Genomic DNA, 17,719 nt, shown 5'->3' on the forward strand with positions numbered 1-17,719 from the left:
ATCAAGGTTTCCGTTCATAATCGGGAATGGATCCTTTTAACCCTTGCGCTCGGTACCGAGGGCGCAAATGCGCTCGCTCCGAGCCCTTATTCATTGTGAAGTGAATCGTAATGCAAGATTCTTTTTCATGTTATTCCTTTTATTATTGATTGCATCAATATTTATTTTGGTTCAAGTTCTGCTCAGTCAGGGAATTGATCCTCTTGCCCTTGCATTCGGTGCCGAGGGCACGATTGCTCTCGGGCTCTTATTATTATTGTTGGGTACATGGGTGCTGTGCGGGGGTGGGGAACGAGAATCCCTCCCCCCCCCGCTAAGCTCCCACAGATGGCCCTTCCCCTTCGGGGGGGGGGTTATCTGGGTTCTTCTCCTCGCCCGATCCGTCGAGCGCGGGGGAGGGCGCTCGGTGCCCAATGTACAATTGTATTTGGGGTCTTCCGCTCGTTCGGTGTGGGGCTCACCCCCCTGCGCGAGGGACTTCCCCCCCACTAATCACTACTACTGTTATTTCCGCAGGTGCTATTGCCACGAGGGTGGACCTTGGTGAGGTATGGGCGTCCTTCGATTTGCAGGGCGTGCCTAGTGTCCAGGGGCGGTGGTTCTATGTCTGAGCCTGCTGCGGTCACCCATGGAGTGGTGACCACGACAACGATATAGACTCCAGGTGACGACGTCCCTCCTCACCTGGTGTACTCGCCTCACGTGGTAACAGTCTTGCCTACAGCCGCTGTGAAGTGCCGTTCGCCGTACCGAGAGGGGGGCGTGCTGCCGCCGCTCGTGGTTGCCGCGCTGCCGCGACCACACTTCCGCTGCCCTAGAGCTCGCCCCTGGACCTGCCGCCGGTACCAGGATGTTGCTGGCTGCTGCTCCACCTCCTGTGTTTCCGGTGCTGCCTGCCGTACCTGCCGATTCTGTACTGACTGTCCATGCAGTTGCTGCGCTGGCTGTCCCTGCCGTTGCTGCGCTGGCTGTCCCTGCCGATGCTGTGCTGGCTGTGCCTGCTGTTCCTGCGCTGGCTGTCCCTGCCGATGCTGTGCTGGCTGTGCCTGCTGTTCCTGAGATGCCCATACCTGCTGACGTCGTCCCTGTTCGTGGTGGTACTACCCCAGACTTTGGTCTGTCTGTACAGGTGCGTCCGGGCCCTGTGGCTTCGGCTACAGCAGCCCCGGCTCCGCCCTGGATGGCAGATCTTATGTCTGTCCTGAGGAAGCTGACGAAGAAGAGGAGGAAGGTGTCGTCGTCGTCGTCTTCATCTTCTTCATCGTCGTCGGCTGCCGCCTCTTCCCCTTCGACTTCTAAGGCTTCACAGCCGAGGAAGAAGAAGGTTGCCTCCTCCCTCCTAAGAAGTCTCCCTCGGGAGCTTCTCGGGACCCGTCTCACCTCGGTGGGACGGGAGGGTTCCTTCGGGAGCGGGGCCCGTCTCTTCTTCCGCAAGGAAGAAGACTACGGGGACCAGAGGGGTACCGGCTAACACCGGTACTTCCTCGCCTGGTGTCAGTGGTTCTGCCACTGCATCAGGGTCCGTCTCGGCCTCTCGTTCGCGGGAGGTACCGAGTGTACGGTCGCCTACCAGCGACTGTGCAGCCAGGAACCAGACCTCTGAGCCCGCTCAGCGTCAGGTTCACGGCACGGAGCGGAAGACTGGTGACAGCCGCTCACGCGACTCTCACCAGACCAGCTCTCGCTCTCGCGGCGACCAGCTGGCTACCCGGGATGACGTGACGGTCCACGACCGGCCACGGGCTGAGGCTGGGAAGAGGTCCCCTCGTTCGCCGGTGCCAGCCACGGCTGGAACCAGCGACGTGACGTGCCGTGAGGACAAGCACCGGTCTCACTGTGACAGTGGAGCCTGCAGGTCGCCTGACCGTTGCTCTCACAGAGAGCGATCGGGTACGGCAACCAGCACCAGCTCTTCTGACACTCGAGATCGGGGCCGCTGTGCTCAGATCCAGCCGTTCTCCACAGGGAGACGGTTCGACCAGGCCTGCAGCTCGATCGCCACCGCGGGTTGACGATCGCCTGCAGCCCTCCAAGCCTGCTGGTTCTGCCAGCGAGCGAGGAGGGAGCGTCAGGTCTGCCTCTCCCGTACCTTCAACCTCCTCGGGTTACACCGGGAGGAGCGAGGTATTGAGGAGTGATCGTGAGGGGTGCGCCCCTCATGATCCACCACGACGCCCTACGTGCCAGGCACGGTTCTTGGACCGGCCAGGACGTATGCACAAGTGGATGGAGAAGACCGAGAGGGCTGTCGCTGTTCCCCCTTCTTAGGAGGAAGGTTCTCGGAATATGCTCTTGTTCGAAGGGCTTAACGGTCCTACTCTGCAAGATGCTGTAACTTCCGAGATCCAGAGGAACTTTGCCGAGGTTATGGCGCTGATTCGTCAGCACAACGACCTCGGGGAAGGATCGCCGCTCCCACCAGCAGAGCCACATCTCGGCTCGAGTCGTTTTGGGGCCCGAGAGGGAACCCAAATCGACAGTGGGTCTGCCGCGATCGGAGCTTGCCGACTGTGTTGAACCAGGTAGTCTCTCGTCTCCGGACAAGAAGGCTCTCTCAGTTCTGGCCGGTCGAACAAGCTACTTCACCTCCTCTACTGCGACAGAGGCGTTTCTACGTGTCTTCGGACACCGTATTTGAATACCCCTTCGGTCCTCCTGAGAGGTTTCGACCTCGACGAGGACTGGAATGAGTCGGAGGACGGTATCGGCTCTCTCCTGTCAGGTGTCGATCAGCCCCACCCAGACGACTTTCACAGTGGCGGCAGACCCTTACCTACAGTATGAGTTCGTAACCCTCCTCGGGGGAAAAACGTTTTTCTCCTGACGGATACGTTTTCCCAGGCTCTGAGAGGCCATCGCCGTAAGGCGATGGCTGCTGCTTTTCTTCTCCAACTGCTAGTTCCGCTGGAAGGCGAGCCAGTATCCAATTCCTCCCCCATTCCCTCTCTCCTTACGGCTACGAGGGAAAGGGGAGGGATCCTACAGAGATTTCTCTGTAAGATCCCACGTTAGGGGCTGCGCTACGGGGGGACCTTCGGGTCCTACCTGACGTAAGCCCCCGGTCGTTGAGGAGGGATCCTGCCCCTTTCTCGATTTCTACGGGAATCGAGAGGACCACCAGCCGATATCGTTTGACGAATTCGGTGGGGGTTTCGCAGAGTGCTTAGAATTCTACGGAATTTCTAGCGCACTCAGAGTGTTCGAGTTTTTTACGATCTCCAAACACTTAGGCGAGACCACGGTCCAAAGTGAGCGAGAATCCCCGATAATTGTTACACGATATCGGGAACCTCGCTTATGCTCGAATTCCGGTAATTTCTAGCATTTGGAAGAAGACTGCTGCTGAAAGAAGAGTATCTCACAGTAGGCGATTAACCTGGAATAGAGAAGAACGGACGGGAACTTCCAGTTTGGCTTGAACTATCGTCTTCGGTATTCTGTTCACCATTGAAGCTTTCCTTTGGGAAAGACTTCTCCTTCACTCTCTTGACTAGAGAACGAAGGTGGTCGATCTCCAATCCTTATTCTCATTCCTCGAGGGGAAAAGAATTTAGGATGGAGGTCGTTGTACAGAACCTACAAATATACTACGTATATTACCCTCGCGACATGATTCTTTTAACAGTTGAATTGTCCGGGGGGTAGGCGCATACCGTAGTTAACTCTACGGTTTGTGACCGAGACGAATTGTATCTTAATTGAACTGCAACTCGGGGTTGCCTGCAACCTCCCAGCAGTTATCAGTTTCGATTTTAGATACTTGGTATTGTCATGACAACACTAAATCAGCTTTTGTATTTTACCCGAAATCCGTTTCGTTTAAATATAATGCTCGAGCGTTATTCTTTATGGCTCGATGGTTCTAGCCGAACGCATTCATTCGTGGAATAATGGATTACCTGGCAACTCAGGATGACGAGTCACCGAGAGCTACTGCGTATTGAACTGCCTGATAGCAGCTCAGTATCAGCTAGGTCTCCGAGATGCACGGTCGGTTACGTCTCTCTCTCCCCTGGTTTGATTGACTACCGAACCGTATCTCTGCCCAACAATCATGGACTTAGGTCTCTGATTAACGGGGATTCTCGCAATAATGAAGGACCATCTACTGCTGTGACGCTCGATTTCATCGCCTTCGACATTGCGAGAATTTTCAACAGAGATATCTCTTGGACTCTTTCATCTTTCTGTTTACCGCACGGTAACAGAAGTCTGTACTAGTCTCCCGCTGCATCGCACCGCGATAATGCAATTATTCATTGTTCGCCCCTTGAATTAACAGATGTGTCAGAAGACATCGCCTACTCTCCGACCTGACAGCTCTACTTCCAAATATTCAGCCCATGAGAAGCAATTCTTTAGGCAGTATTTCCCTGTGTCTTCATTACTGAAAAGCGCTCCGCTTTCATTGCAACTACGATCCTCACCGGACAGCAATGAATAGCGGTTAGCGTTCTCAGTGTTTGTAGCACAGGTTCAGAATCTTGAGAATCCTTCTCTCGGTTCAGCTGTGAAGACGTAGGTTGCATTTTCTGTACACCTTCGTCTTCAACGACACATAGTGTTGTTTCTCCTTAGCTGAGAATCAACTATACTATGAGATATCTTGCCATCAGGGACCTCGGTCTCTAGAAGGCAATTGACTTTCGCCTGTTGGGCACATGCCTTAAGAGAATCATCACCTCGCCTTCTGGCATCGGTGACGAACAAATTATTTGTTTAGTCTCTTGGCATAACCCTTTTAAGGCGAAGGTCACGTGACTTGCTCGGGTGCTTGGACAACTTGCCTCCTACCGAACGCAGTCAGTCGGCAGCTGTCAGAGCGCCCAAGTCTGTTACGAATTTCGCTGTGGACTTAGTTCGGTTGTTCCATAACAGTCTTTTCTTCGTCCTAACGGCTTGTCACAGTACCCATACCATCGACACCCACCATTGAGTGTCGGTGTCCTATCCACTACCGAGAAGAAGAACTTCACTGCATGGGGATAGGAGAATGTGAGACACTTCACTGCCAGACGGGGAATAGACCAGTATGGGTACAGGACATCACGAAGTCGAGAAGAGGGATAGGTCATACGACCATTCCCTTCTTTTCCTCTGAGGTAATTGCATGACTTTTCCTGCGAAGTCAAGCATCCAGGGGATGGGGATTCGTGACGCTCGATTTCGTACCGACTTCGTAGCGAAGACTCAGAACCCTTCGGTTCCTGACGATCGGTTTAGAGTCCTTCACAATCCCCTCCCTAATGGACTTCACCGCCTTAGATGCGAAGGAGATGCTGCTTTGTCCTGTGAAAGCGCGACCGCGCTTTCTGAAGAAACTCGACATCCCAGGCTGAGTGTTGAAGACTCTTCGTCAGCACCAAGATGACCTAGAAGTACACTCCCTCGAGTTACACAAGAACTTCTCCGTGGCGCAGGTACTGAAGGCAGGGGTCGGGGGGGTGGTACAACCAGACCACTGGCACCTCCTTCTACCTTTTGGATATTGCCCACAGGTCCTTGGATCGTTTTCCTTGGGACCCGTGGTGGCTGCTCAACACGTTGTGTAGCTAACCCAGACCCTAGCAGGCTGAACAGCATCGAGTCCTGGTGTGACTGTAAGAATAGATAAGTAAATGAGAGAGTGACTGGCTTCTCTTCCTATCTTTTTCTCTCTACCTGTGGGTAGAGGGATACGGTCATCACCTTGCTGGATAAGGACGAGATGCCGGTGAGCTACTCGACAGAGCCCCATCCTATCCCTTTCACTAGGGATGGGAGCGAATATCCACCACTTCCTCCTACAAGGGGGGGGAAGTGGATGCCAACAAGAGACAAACCATAACTTTATGTTGCCTCTTGCAAATAGGAACTTGTTCTTGTTTGCTGGTACGAAGAGAGAGATACGCTTGCCTCCCTCTCTTTCAGTACTTGGTCCAGAGGTCTGACCATTGATCCTGCGGTGCACACCCCGATCAATCGGACAGAGGCTTGGATCCTCCCTCGCTCTTACGACCAGGGAGGCATTCAGCCAAGTTTGGGTCGAAACACCGGTCTGTTCACAAAAGACTCAGATTCCTCCCACCAAGAAGTGAGTCTTCCTATTGTAAAAGGACCGAAGGTTTGTATGCCGTGTCGGAACAAATGACAATTTGTCCAAAATTGCATTTTTCCTAACTATACAAACCTGAGGTCCTTTTACACATAGTCCCACCTCATGCCACCCCTCACACTGCAGTTTTTGCTTGGGCCAAAAGCAAAAGTGATTTGTTTACCTCCCAGTCGCGCGCGCGCGCCTGTCGGACAAGCAGTTAACTACCGAACCCCTTGTTCGAAAGCTTACGACCTATCCAGCTGCCGCTAGTACCTTCCTATTGTAAAGGACCTCAGGTTTGTATAATTAGGAAAAATGCAATTTTGGACAAATTGTCATTTTTATTGTTTCAAAATTGAAAACTTTAGAGTTATTTATTGTCATACATATATGTATGATATTTAGAATTGAGAACTGCAGTGTTACTTACTTTAAATCATTGCTGGGGGTGTGTTATAAGATTGGCTGATCAAAGTTTTGGTTTTACTGAATTTGAACCACGTACCACCCCATGGACTTCATACTTATTGATCTGCTTCAGATCTTGCAGTCATGTCGTTTTGCTTTGGGTCAGAGTTCTGCTGCTGCAACAAAGGGTAGAAAACTTCAGGATTCAGGACTGCTACTTGAATTGTTTTCCATGATTGTTTGGCCAGGGCTAGATTTTACTGTATAAACCAGGTCTGTACCACTCTATACCTTGATATAAAGTGCACAGTGTGTAGGTGTTTCTTCACTGTACCTTCCTGTATATAGCCATTATTCCATGATTTAATGATAACATCCTGATATTAAGAACATAATATGTAGGATGCTCATGTTCCCTTCAGTGAAGGTTATTATTATTATAAGAATAGCTTAGTCATCTCAGTGGTCTGGTTAAACTATTCTTATAATAATAATAAAAATTGTCACTGAAGGGAACATGAGCATCCTACATGTTATGTTCTTGATATCAGGATGTTATCATTAAATCATGGAATAATGTCTATATACAGGAAGGTACAAGTTAAAGTGTGCTGTGCACAGCGCACTAAATGGTATATGGTCTCTTTCCACCAAGCGGTCCCACTTCATTAACTTTCACTTTGCATTCAAGAACAAATCCTTTTGAGTCTGTCTTGCAATAGCTAGAAATTTCATTGTCATTTAACAAACGATATATGTATATGAATAATTTAAAAGCAAAGTTATGCATACATAATGCTCAGTGACAATATGATTGTGAACTGGCTTCATTAGGCCTCACATAAAAGAAAGGGAAAACAAAAGCTAATATTACGTAAATGCCATGCTACAGTATGGTAAAAAAAAATTTGGAGTCATCACGAAATAAGTTCATTGGGTGAGCAGATGACAAAGCAGAAAATATCATCAGAGATTTTTTAAGCCATTGTACAATTTTTCACTTGCTGCTTCCATATTTAGTACTTTTCTAGTGGCTGTACTCCCTTTCTCATCACATATTCAGAGCATTTCATTCTTGGAGTTTTCAGTCTATTTTTAATATTAATTGAATTGTGATGAAAAACTATTAAAATGGTCGTTGTTATAAATTACATCAAGGATTTCTCTGAGTTGTTTCCATGCTCTCACAGGGTCCACCTAAAGATTTTGTTCATGAATGAGAGTTAGAAATTAGAACAAGGTGAATTTTAAATTGTGGGAACAGTTACCAGAATGATCTGTAACTTTCAAGTTCAGGCAAAAAGTGTTTGAGCCATTGAGGAAAAGAGGGTTTTTGGTATGGTTGCAGAAGAAAAGTATGTATGTAGATGATGCATTTAGATGATGTATTATCTTTAAATATACAGTTATGATTTTTCAATTTGAATGGCTCTATTAATCTAGATTGTTCTGTATTACTGTTAATATATTTTGCAATATTTTTACAGGAGAATGTTATGCGTCTTGTTGCAGAGGGTTCGCTAGACTTGCTGTCTGAACATCTTTTTGTGAAAGATAAGGTTGGTGTTGCTTAGTTTTCATCAGCCATGGCATAAATACTTTTTAATTATATAGTTACATAGTGCGTACAAGAAAGATATTTAGCTGTTTTATCTTTCAACCCTTTGAGTGGTAATGATGTCAGATTTGGCTCTACAAATTTTATCCCTTGAGATTCGAGGATGTTATCTGTAGAAATAAAAAGAATAGATACAGATTTTAGCAGCAGTAGGACATCAGCAGGACTTGGTGGGTATTATGTTTTTATAGTTATGATGTGACAGGGATGAGTTCAGTACAGAATAAGGCATGTTATGATCAATTGGTTTTAGTGACCAAATAGTGCTTATTACTACTTATACTAATGTGTCCAACCTACACCCTTTGAAGATATGACTGACCACACAGACTGGAATTCAAGATACAGTAGTATACGCCATGAAGTGACTCTACTTGCGTGTAATGTGCATTTCAAGCTTTGCCATGTTTGGATTTCATTTTATTTGGTTACTCTTGCAATGAGGTATCTCCACTCCCTTCTATCATGGGCATATCCTGCCTGAATTCCCATATGATCATGGTCTTAAACTGTGCCCTCGGCCTGATATTTTGGGGCTTCTCACTGGCTGCTGTCTGTGCATCTGTGCTAATTGATTTTCTGGACCTTCCTCTCACCCTTCAAATTCTGTCGCCTACTACTTTGACTGACTGTTCCTCTCCCTTTATGATTGCATGCCTAAATCATTTAATTTTTACACATATTTAACTTGAGTTTTGTGTCTGTTTTGGTCAAAATTTGTGACTTTTTTTTTCTACCTGCTCCCTTTGTTGATTGGACTTGAAATTTTGCATGGCTACTCAATCCTGGTGACAATACAACCCTACATGATCAGTAGGTCAGCAGTGACCTCTAGTGACCCTACAGTGACGGCTCCCAGTATCTCAGGATTTGTATGATGTGTAAACTCTTCAGATTATTTCTTGTAGCATTTCCTTCTGTGTTGGGCATCCCATGCTTTCATTTTTGTAGATATGAGTAATTGTGAGAAGCTCCTGATATGTTTAAAAAAAGTTACTTTTAACATTTTAGTACATTTTAGTAAAAGCGTGCTTAAAAACTTTTTTGTGAATTTTGTTATATAGGGTTCTGTTACCCTTGTGATCGTAGTACTAGAGAATGTACGATTAGTAAATCTCAAGTATAGTGATCATGGTTTATTTTGAAGTCTAGATATCACACCTGTAAACAGCTTCTTCATTTGCAGTTAAGCTCTTCCTGGTGCACTTGCTAAGAAGTCATGTGTCTTTTTCCTTCTATTGTATTATTAAACTGGCCTTTAGAAGGCTATTGCATGCATGCTCTACTCGGTACATAAGTACTATAGTTTATTTGCATTGTTCCATAGCCTTTTCATCATGACCTGTTATTAGCATTTCATGCATTGTTTTTGCTATTTTTTGAATGGCTGGTCAACTTACTTAGTCCTGCTGTAAGAGTTTATAAAGATAGAAATTGTATTGTTGGTGTCTTTGAAATACAATTATCAAATGGGAGATTTATATTTTGTAACACTAATAGTACAAAATTTTGAATGTAGTACTAACTAATATATTGTATTTTATTTATGGAGATGTTATTGTTCATTAACAGGTTTCAAGGTTGGTTGTAGAGATGATAAAGCGAGAATGGCCTCAGCAGTGGCCTGGGCTCTTAGACGAACTTCATCAGCTTTCTCGCCGTGGTCCAACACAGACTGAACTAGTGCTGTTAGTTTTTCTTCGCATTTGCAGAAGATGTTGCACATTACAGGTAATTCATGGAATTGGTGTGGTTTCTGGTCCGCAAAGTATCATAGTATAAAGTGGATATTGTCAGGAAAATTATGTAGGTATTATGTTTCTCATAACGAAATATAGATAAGAAGTTACTTGTGTATATGTAGTAGGTAGTCCAACTAAAGGGTTTAGTTGAATGCTAAAGCTCACCTAAGACGTTTGAACTTCTGAAGAAATATGAGGAGAGGTTCTTTCACAGAAGAATTGAATCACTTATAAATATAAAACTAAAGATAAAGGTCTGCATATTTAATGGATTACAGGTGTGAACAAGCCATAGCAAATTATAGACGTAAAAATACTGGCACCTAGCATTAAAACTCTACTAGGTGTTAATGTGCATGAATGATTTATATTCTTAAAGTAAACTGGAAATAAAAACTTAGATCAGCTGGTTACAAGTACTGTACTTATTTTGAGTGTAGTTAGTAACATGAAAAAAAGGTGATTCCAGGCATAATATGGTAATTTTGAGTGAGCCCATCAATTGATGCCATTTAAGAGGAAACTTGTGTAGATCTTTACCATACTGTGTGTAAAATATCTTTAGTATATATAAACATGTTACAGTTATTAGTCAGGCAGTGGTAGGTTTGATTAACCCTTAAATGCCGATTGGACATGTTACGTAAATGTCGATGAAAATTGTCTGTTGGGTGCCAAATTGACGTATGAAACGTCAACACAAAAAAGTTTTTTAAAAATTTGTGGAAAAATAGTTATAGGCCTACTTGGCAAAAACTTTTGTATCACGCACCTTGAGGGATGCTGGGAGTTCACGGATCAAGCTGTTGTTTTGTTTACAATCGTGCACAAGCACGAATTTCTTTCTCTCGCACTAAAAAGCATCAGCGACACATCTCGGAAATTATTTCGTCACTGACATAATTTTTGCACCATTTTGTATTAGCCGTTACATAGAGTTTTATATATGAAAATATGCGCAATTTCATGTAGAATACAACAAAAAACAGCCCATGGTTATAGCTTTTATTAGTTTTGAAATATTTTCATATAAATAACGATAAGTGCCAAATTTCAATCAACTTTGACTCGACCGAAATGGTCGAAAACCGCAATTGTAAGCCAAAATTCTTTCATTCTAGTAATATCCAATCATTTATCTTAATTTTGCAACAAATTGGAAGTCTCTAGCACAATATTTCGATTTATGGTGAATTTTTGAAAAAAAAATTTTTTTCCTACGTCTGTGCGGTAACTGCCGAAAAAATAAGAAATTTTTTCAACCAAAGTTTTTTATATGAAAATGTGCGCAATTTCATGTAGAATACAACAAAAAACAACCAATGGTTGTAGCTTTTATCAGTTTTGAAATATTTTCATATAAATAATGAAAAATAGAAAAAATTCGACCTTCAGTCAACTTTAACTCGACTGAAATGGTAAAAAACTGCAATTGTAAGCTACAGCACTTATGGCCTAGTAATATTCAATCAATTACCTTCATTTGCAACAAACAGGAAGTCTTTAGGACCATATTTTGATTTATGGTGAATTCTTGAAAAAAAAAATTTTATGTTTATGAATTCATGCATCATAGTATGATAATATTTTCTCTGTGTTGCTTTGATTGTTTTACAATTTGTTAATACCAAAATCATCGCAATTTAGTGTACAATACAACGAAAATAATTAACTCATTAGCTTTAACCGTTTTGCTCACAGCACGATTTGTATACAATTATATAGAAATTTTTTTTGCGGTCATATATTCCAATATTTATATATGATAATATTTTTTTTCGTTTCTGATGGTTGCATACTAAACTTCAGGCAATGACAAAAAAAGGAGCCAAAGATGATCTCTTAATCTTGAAAATTAAGCGTGCTGTGATTTTTTTGAAAAAAGAACTCTTTTTCCACTTCTGCACGCACTCTGAATGCCGCTGGCATACTGGAGACACTTTTGGAAATACCGGCTCGGCGATTAAGGGTTAATAGAATATAAATGGTACTTTCTTTAAAGTAAAATAAGTAGCAGAAATATAGTACCTAAGTGTATACAGTAAATGAAATATAAGAGTATTTGTAGGAGTTTAGTAAGAATTATGGATGTATAGTTCCATAAAATAGTTTAAAAAGTAGAACAGAAGTATAATATTCTTGAAAATAACTATAGGCTGAGCTCTGACAAAAGCCTTCTAGATCTTTTAGAGTTATAAAGATGTAAATTGTTAATAGCAAGTCATAGAGTGTATAGGGAAAGCAGTTGCATTCTATATTCTGTTTTTAAGAGGTTATGTTCTTTGGTACATCTGAGGAAGTTTATTGGAAAGTTGGTCTGAAAGTTAATATATGTAAATTGTTTTATATTTGGTCAAGTTTATGGTTTATATCAAGCTTAATAATCATCGTTCAATTCTTTTTGCAGAACTTGGAATCAAATCAGCGACGCAGAGACCTGTATCAGGCTTTAGCTGCTAATATGGAGTCAATATTTGGATTCTTTCTCGGCCTCTTGGAAGAAAATTTCACAGAATATGAAAATGATATGTAGACTTGACAAAAAAGAAGCTTCTCAGCAACACTGCAGGGTTGTCCAGGTGAGGTGGTGTTGCCAGGGTTGAGAAATGAAGAATGATTTATTCTATCTTTTCTGCAGCTCCTTGCTGAGTATCATTATCTTGCAGAGTGAATTATCTAGGGAAATAGGTACCAGGTAACTTCTACAATACTTTGTGTGACATGCTTTAAGTGGTATGCCCCTGTGATGTTTTCTTTTGTTTTTATGCAGACATTTTACAGACATCTAGAGATGAGTATTTCTGGTGATGGCAAGTTCACTCTCGACGTGGTTTCGGAAGTCACGTTAAGCCGTTGGTTCCCGTTGCTGAATAACCTCTGGTTCCATGCAATGTAAAAACACCACACAAACAAACATCTACAGTACTTTGACATGTTTGAAAGTGGTATGCCCCTGTAATGTTATCTGTTCTGGTTTTTAAGCAGACATTTTACTGACTGTGTATTGTATGGGATTTGGCAGTTTCAAAAAAAACCACAGGTAGATCCATTGAATAAGTATTTGAATCTCTGCTTGGCTTTTTATTCCTTATTGGAGATGTTAGTAACCATGTAATGAAAGCCACTGCTGTCCCAGCTACCAAGTGATACAGAAGTCTGGTGTTGACCTGGAGTCCTGGTATCTTTTGTCTCTAAAGTTTACACCTTTTCTGACTAAATTTAGTGTTCGTACTTTGTGTTTATTGTAGTCATGATGTACATTTAAATTAGTTATTATGTAGGAAGGAGATAGAGCCCTCTTGTCCCGAGTCCTTTATATTCTGTCACTGTGCCAACAGGCACTGTTCTGGTCAAGACCAAGTACTATAAGAGAATTCTTTATAATTGGTTGGTCTGTCTTGTGGAACCTGGGGGGATACCATGAGAGTGTAACTGTTATTCACCCCTGCCAGTGCTAAATATTTTATTTTGTGTAATGTAACCTTCTGTGGTACTATTCTATTTCACGAGTTTAATTATTTTCCAATTATCTGTTCTTTGAGTACTGTGGTTTTAGGACTGCAGGTGCTCGTATGGTAATCTAATGATGTGCCTCGGTATAATGGTAGTTTAACCAGTCCACTGAGTTATGTTCTTTAACCTTCCAGGTGGTACTTATGACTCTAGCTGTGTTTGTGGAGTGGGTCTCTGTTCAGCATATATTTTCTCAAGATGCAAAGCTTTTGAAGTCACTCTGCCTTTTCTTAAAGCATGATAGTTTGAAAATGGAAGCCTCAGAATGTCTGTTACAGGTAAGTGTCTCAGATGTACAAAGTTTAAAAACTTCAAAGTAACATTTTCTTTGTTTTTTGTATACAGATTGCTTATTTATTGAGTTAGTTTATGCTTGGGAAATCACGGAAGCCAAGATATATATGGATAAAACCACGAGATTCGTGAATTTAATGTTCCACATAACACTTATAGGAATTTTGTATGTGAAATTAGTTTAGTTGTTTTAAGAGCACTGTAGATTGTATTGATTTGTAAAAAAATTTGTCTGACTGTCCTGTGATTTTATAAATTTAAAAGCTAAGAAATTAAAGCTCGAATTTATCCAGTGATTTTATAGATACATAAAGGGTTTACACCTTTTATTTTACAGATTGTGAGCCGGAAGGGGAAACCAGATGAACGTCGCCCTGTTCTGTTACTCTTTCACAAGGAACCCATGTCAGCCATCTTTGAGGCTGCAGTTCATGCTGTTAATGGACCTCTCAGTGAGGGGAATTATAGATTTTTGAAGACACTTACTCAGGTAACAAATCATGAAGCTGCAGCTGGTGCTGCTGAGGATCTCTCAGTGAGGGTACTTAAAGATTTGAAGGTACATATTCAGGTAATGGTTTTTTCTTGTGCATAATTGTTTTTCATGGTGATTATTGTGTTTTAACCACAGGTTTTCTTTTACAGGTTCTTACCGTGTTAGGCAGTCAGCTTTGTGGTCTTTGGGGGAAAGAAGTTGATGTTACAGAGCCAGCAAACTTTAATATATATCTTAAAGTAATTCTGACTTTTTCCAGTCATCCGAGCCTTAGTATCTATAACTACACTAATAGGCACCTTTGGGCCAGGATGTTTCGCACCATGAGTCTATATGTGAAAGCGAAGCTTTTAAATCCGTCATTCCGTCATGGATAGAAATTGTTTCTCTAAAGGTTAGTTTGTTTCTGTTACAAAATGGATTTATTTACTTTGTTGTATAATTTCCATGCCTGATTTGTCTGAAATTGCATTGTAGTATATTATAAAAATTTTGTCCTTAGGTTGTCAAGCATGGGTACCCCTCGAAAAATGATTCGGACAGTTGCCAATATTCACGCTTCGATTTTGATTCAGATGAAGATTATTCTCAATTCTTTTATAAGGTAAGGTTGTGTTGATGTTGTACCTTTGGGATTCACAAACAAAAGTAATCAAATCGTATTGCTTTAGATATATGATGCCTTGTTATTTGAAGGGTGCATAAAGGCAATGAAGCACTTGCTATAGAGTATTTTTGTTGCCTTACTGGTAAGTTTCCAGTAAACAAAATTTAGCAAATACCAAACAAATGACCAAAGTTGTTTCACTTAAGCCCAATTTTGAGTACCAGATAACTGCTTGAAGCGGGAAACAAACTAATAAGTAAACAATGGGTGACCCCTCTTATATGGGAAACCCCATCTTTAGTAGAATAATCAATCCTCTACATATTGTTGTGAAAGGAATTGATTATTAATTTTGTTTGATATTATTATGTGGTCACTTGTGTATTTTTTGGAATGTTACTGTGGAAAGTTTATCAATTTTAGGTTTTTGTTCAATGTTACTCGGGCAACAAGTGCACAAAAATCCTTTATAACAAAAGCTGTAAGGTTTTAGTGGATTAGTGGATTCCATGTGATGATGGAGAGTTATAATTTGGATTGATTGCCCCATTACCATGTCAATAGATAAACAGTGTGTAAGAGGGCTAGTTGATTTGCTTTTCAGTGCTCTTTTTACTCTTAATGGGTCAGATAAGCATAAGAAAAAATAGGAGCTTGTTTGAAAATAATGATTAAATGATACATTTTGAAATCATAATGGTTTTAAAGACAGAAGCAACATTTTGAAATCATAAAGGTTAAAGACAGAAGCATAAACAGTGTAAAGAAGTTCATGTCTTTCTTTTAGGTGCGAGCTGAAAGTCTGGACGTAATTAAAGCTGCGTCTGTCATAGCGCCTGTCACCATGTTTTCGTATGTAGAGCAGCTATTGGCACAGCAGATACAGAAAAAACCTATTTTGACCCGGGACCCAACGCTGAGAAGCAGCTATGCAATTTGTTTTTCACCGTCCTTCTTACAATGGGATGCTGTCTCACAGGTAAAAGAAGGTTTATGTGTTTTTTACACGTTTAAATTCTTTTTTGGAAATTGAGAATGTATATCCAAAACTGTGGACTGAATATATGACTTGTAAATAGTATGAATTTTTCTTTTCAGATAGTGGAAAGCGTTTTATGGGTCGTACAGTACAAAGTGATCGAGCTAAAACCAAATGCTGAAATGGGGTAAAGCTACTACAACAGTGTCTTGCATATGAGACAGTGGATCCACTCATACTGTCAACGCTGTTATCGTGTATCTCTGGTCTTTTTTGTGTTTGTGAGGACTGTCCCTGCAATGTTGATGGAAGTTTCTTAAACAAGATATTTTCTGCCCTAACTTTCTCATTGCCTGGACAGACTAAAGATTCCCGCAGCAGGACAGTTAAAAATGTTCGAAGACATGGCTGTTCACTCTTGGTGAAAATAGCTCGAAGTTATCCAGACGTTTTGATAAATGCATTTGATTTTATCAATGGTGTCATTGAAAGTTTGAGTCATGACCCGTTAGAGTTATCACAAATGGAAAAAGTTACTTTAAGTGAGGCGTTCAATACTTATAAGTAATCAATATATAAATTTTGAGAAACAGAGTCATTTTATTGGAAAGATTTTAAAGCCTGCATCAGACTTTTGGCTTGGTGTGAAACAGCAGTTTAGTTCGCCTTTGGAATTCATGTCCTTTGTTGGGTTGGACAAGGCCCCTGTTGAACCAAGTGAAAATGATGTTAATGGCCAGAATAGAGCGCAGATAATATTCAGTGTCAATCTCATATTAGCTGTGATAAAGCGATCAGAGTACCCATCAGACAATGAGTATGCAGACCGAGGAGGATTCATACTAAAGAGAACAGAAAATGGGACAGTGATGTGTCGCAATCCAGCTTACTCCGTACATTCTGCCACTGCTGCCACAGCTCTTTGTCCTGGTGCGGCTATTCAATACTTTGTGGCATCCAGATGCCCTTGCGCGGGGTTTCTACTGGGTATGCCAAAGCTCACATGTTGCCAGAATCTGAAAAAAATAACATATTAGGCCTTAATTCTGTCAATCCATCGGACCCTTATAGTGACTACCAAAGGTAAGGAAGGCTCTTTTGTATTGTAGGTCACACCATCATCTCCGGAATGTTAGCAGCCATATGAAGTAGTATGAAATTTGGAACAGAATTAGTATTTTTGTTTTTATCTTACAAACAGATTGTGTTTTTTGTACTTATTCTACCATTTTGCCAAAAGGGGACAGTACTCCAAATGTTTGATTCCAGAGTTCAGAAAAGCATCATAGTACCTGTAAAGATTTAAGTACCCTTGTTTGCCGAAGGATCTTTCAAAGTGAACTTGAAATAATTAGAACCAACTCTTGTCAAAGAATACCCGGGTGGTCTAAAGTCTGCAGTGTGCAGTATTTAACATACTGTAGGCAGCACTAAAGGTTCTTTGCAGTGTCTCCTTGCCTCACAATTCTTTGGTTTCTGCATTTAGTTTGTTTCTGGTCTGATGTTTGTCTTCCCACAAGTATTCCAACTTTTTTTTTTTTTCCTCAAATTTTTCCTTTTGCTACCATTATGAGAGAGTTGGTGGGTGACCTAGTGGTTTGGTTAAAGTATATGATAATAATAATCATACGTCAATAGATGGGTTGATGGGAATTTTATGTAAATTAAATAATTGTTTTGTTCAAGACTTTATATTTTCTCTTGACCTTTTCATTTGGTGTTTTTGTCCTCTCATCATGGCATCCTTTCCATTTTGTTTTATAAATAGTGTGATTGACATAGAAAGGCTAGAATTGCTCACATTCATTAGGATAGAGGGCAATAGATTTAATTGACTAATTATCATTTCCCCTATCACTATAATAAAAGACTGGTTGTCATAAGCTTACATTATATTCTAAGTTTTATTGCATATCATAAAGTTGATTATCAGCTAAGTAGCTTAAATTGTCTTAAACACAGCAACTATACGGAATTGACCCCTCA

At 41.7% G+C, this 17,719-nt stretch overlaps 1 pseudogene; it reads left to right on the plus strand.

The window, feature by feature from the left end:
- The window catches only part of LOC135201966 (exportin-5-like), a 112,904-nt pseudogene that overhangs the window by 23,993 nt on the left and 71,192 nt on the right, over positions 1–17,719 (plus strand).

This window comes from Macrobrachium nipponense, chromosome 30, assembly GCF_015104395.2.
Source record: "Macrobrachium nipponense isolate FS-2020 chromosome 30, ASM1510439v2, whole genome shotgun sequence".
In the NCBI taxonomy this organism is placed as follows: domain Eukaryota; kingdom Metazoa; phylum Arthropoda; class Malacostraca; order Decapoda; family Palaemonidae; genus Macrobrachium; species Macrobrachium nipponense.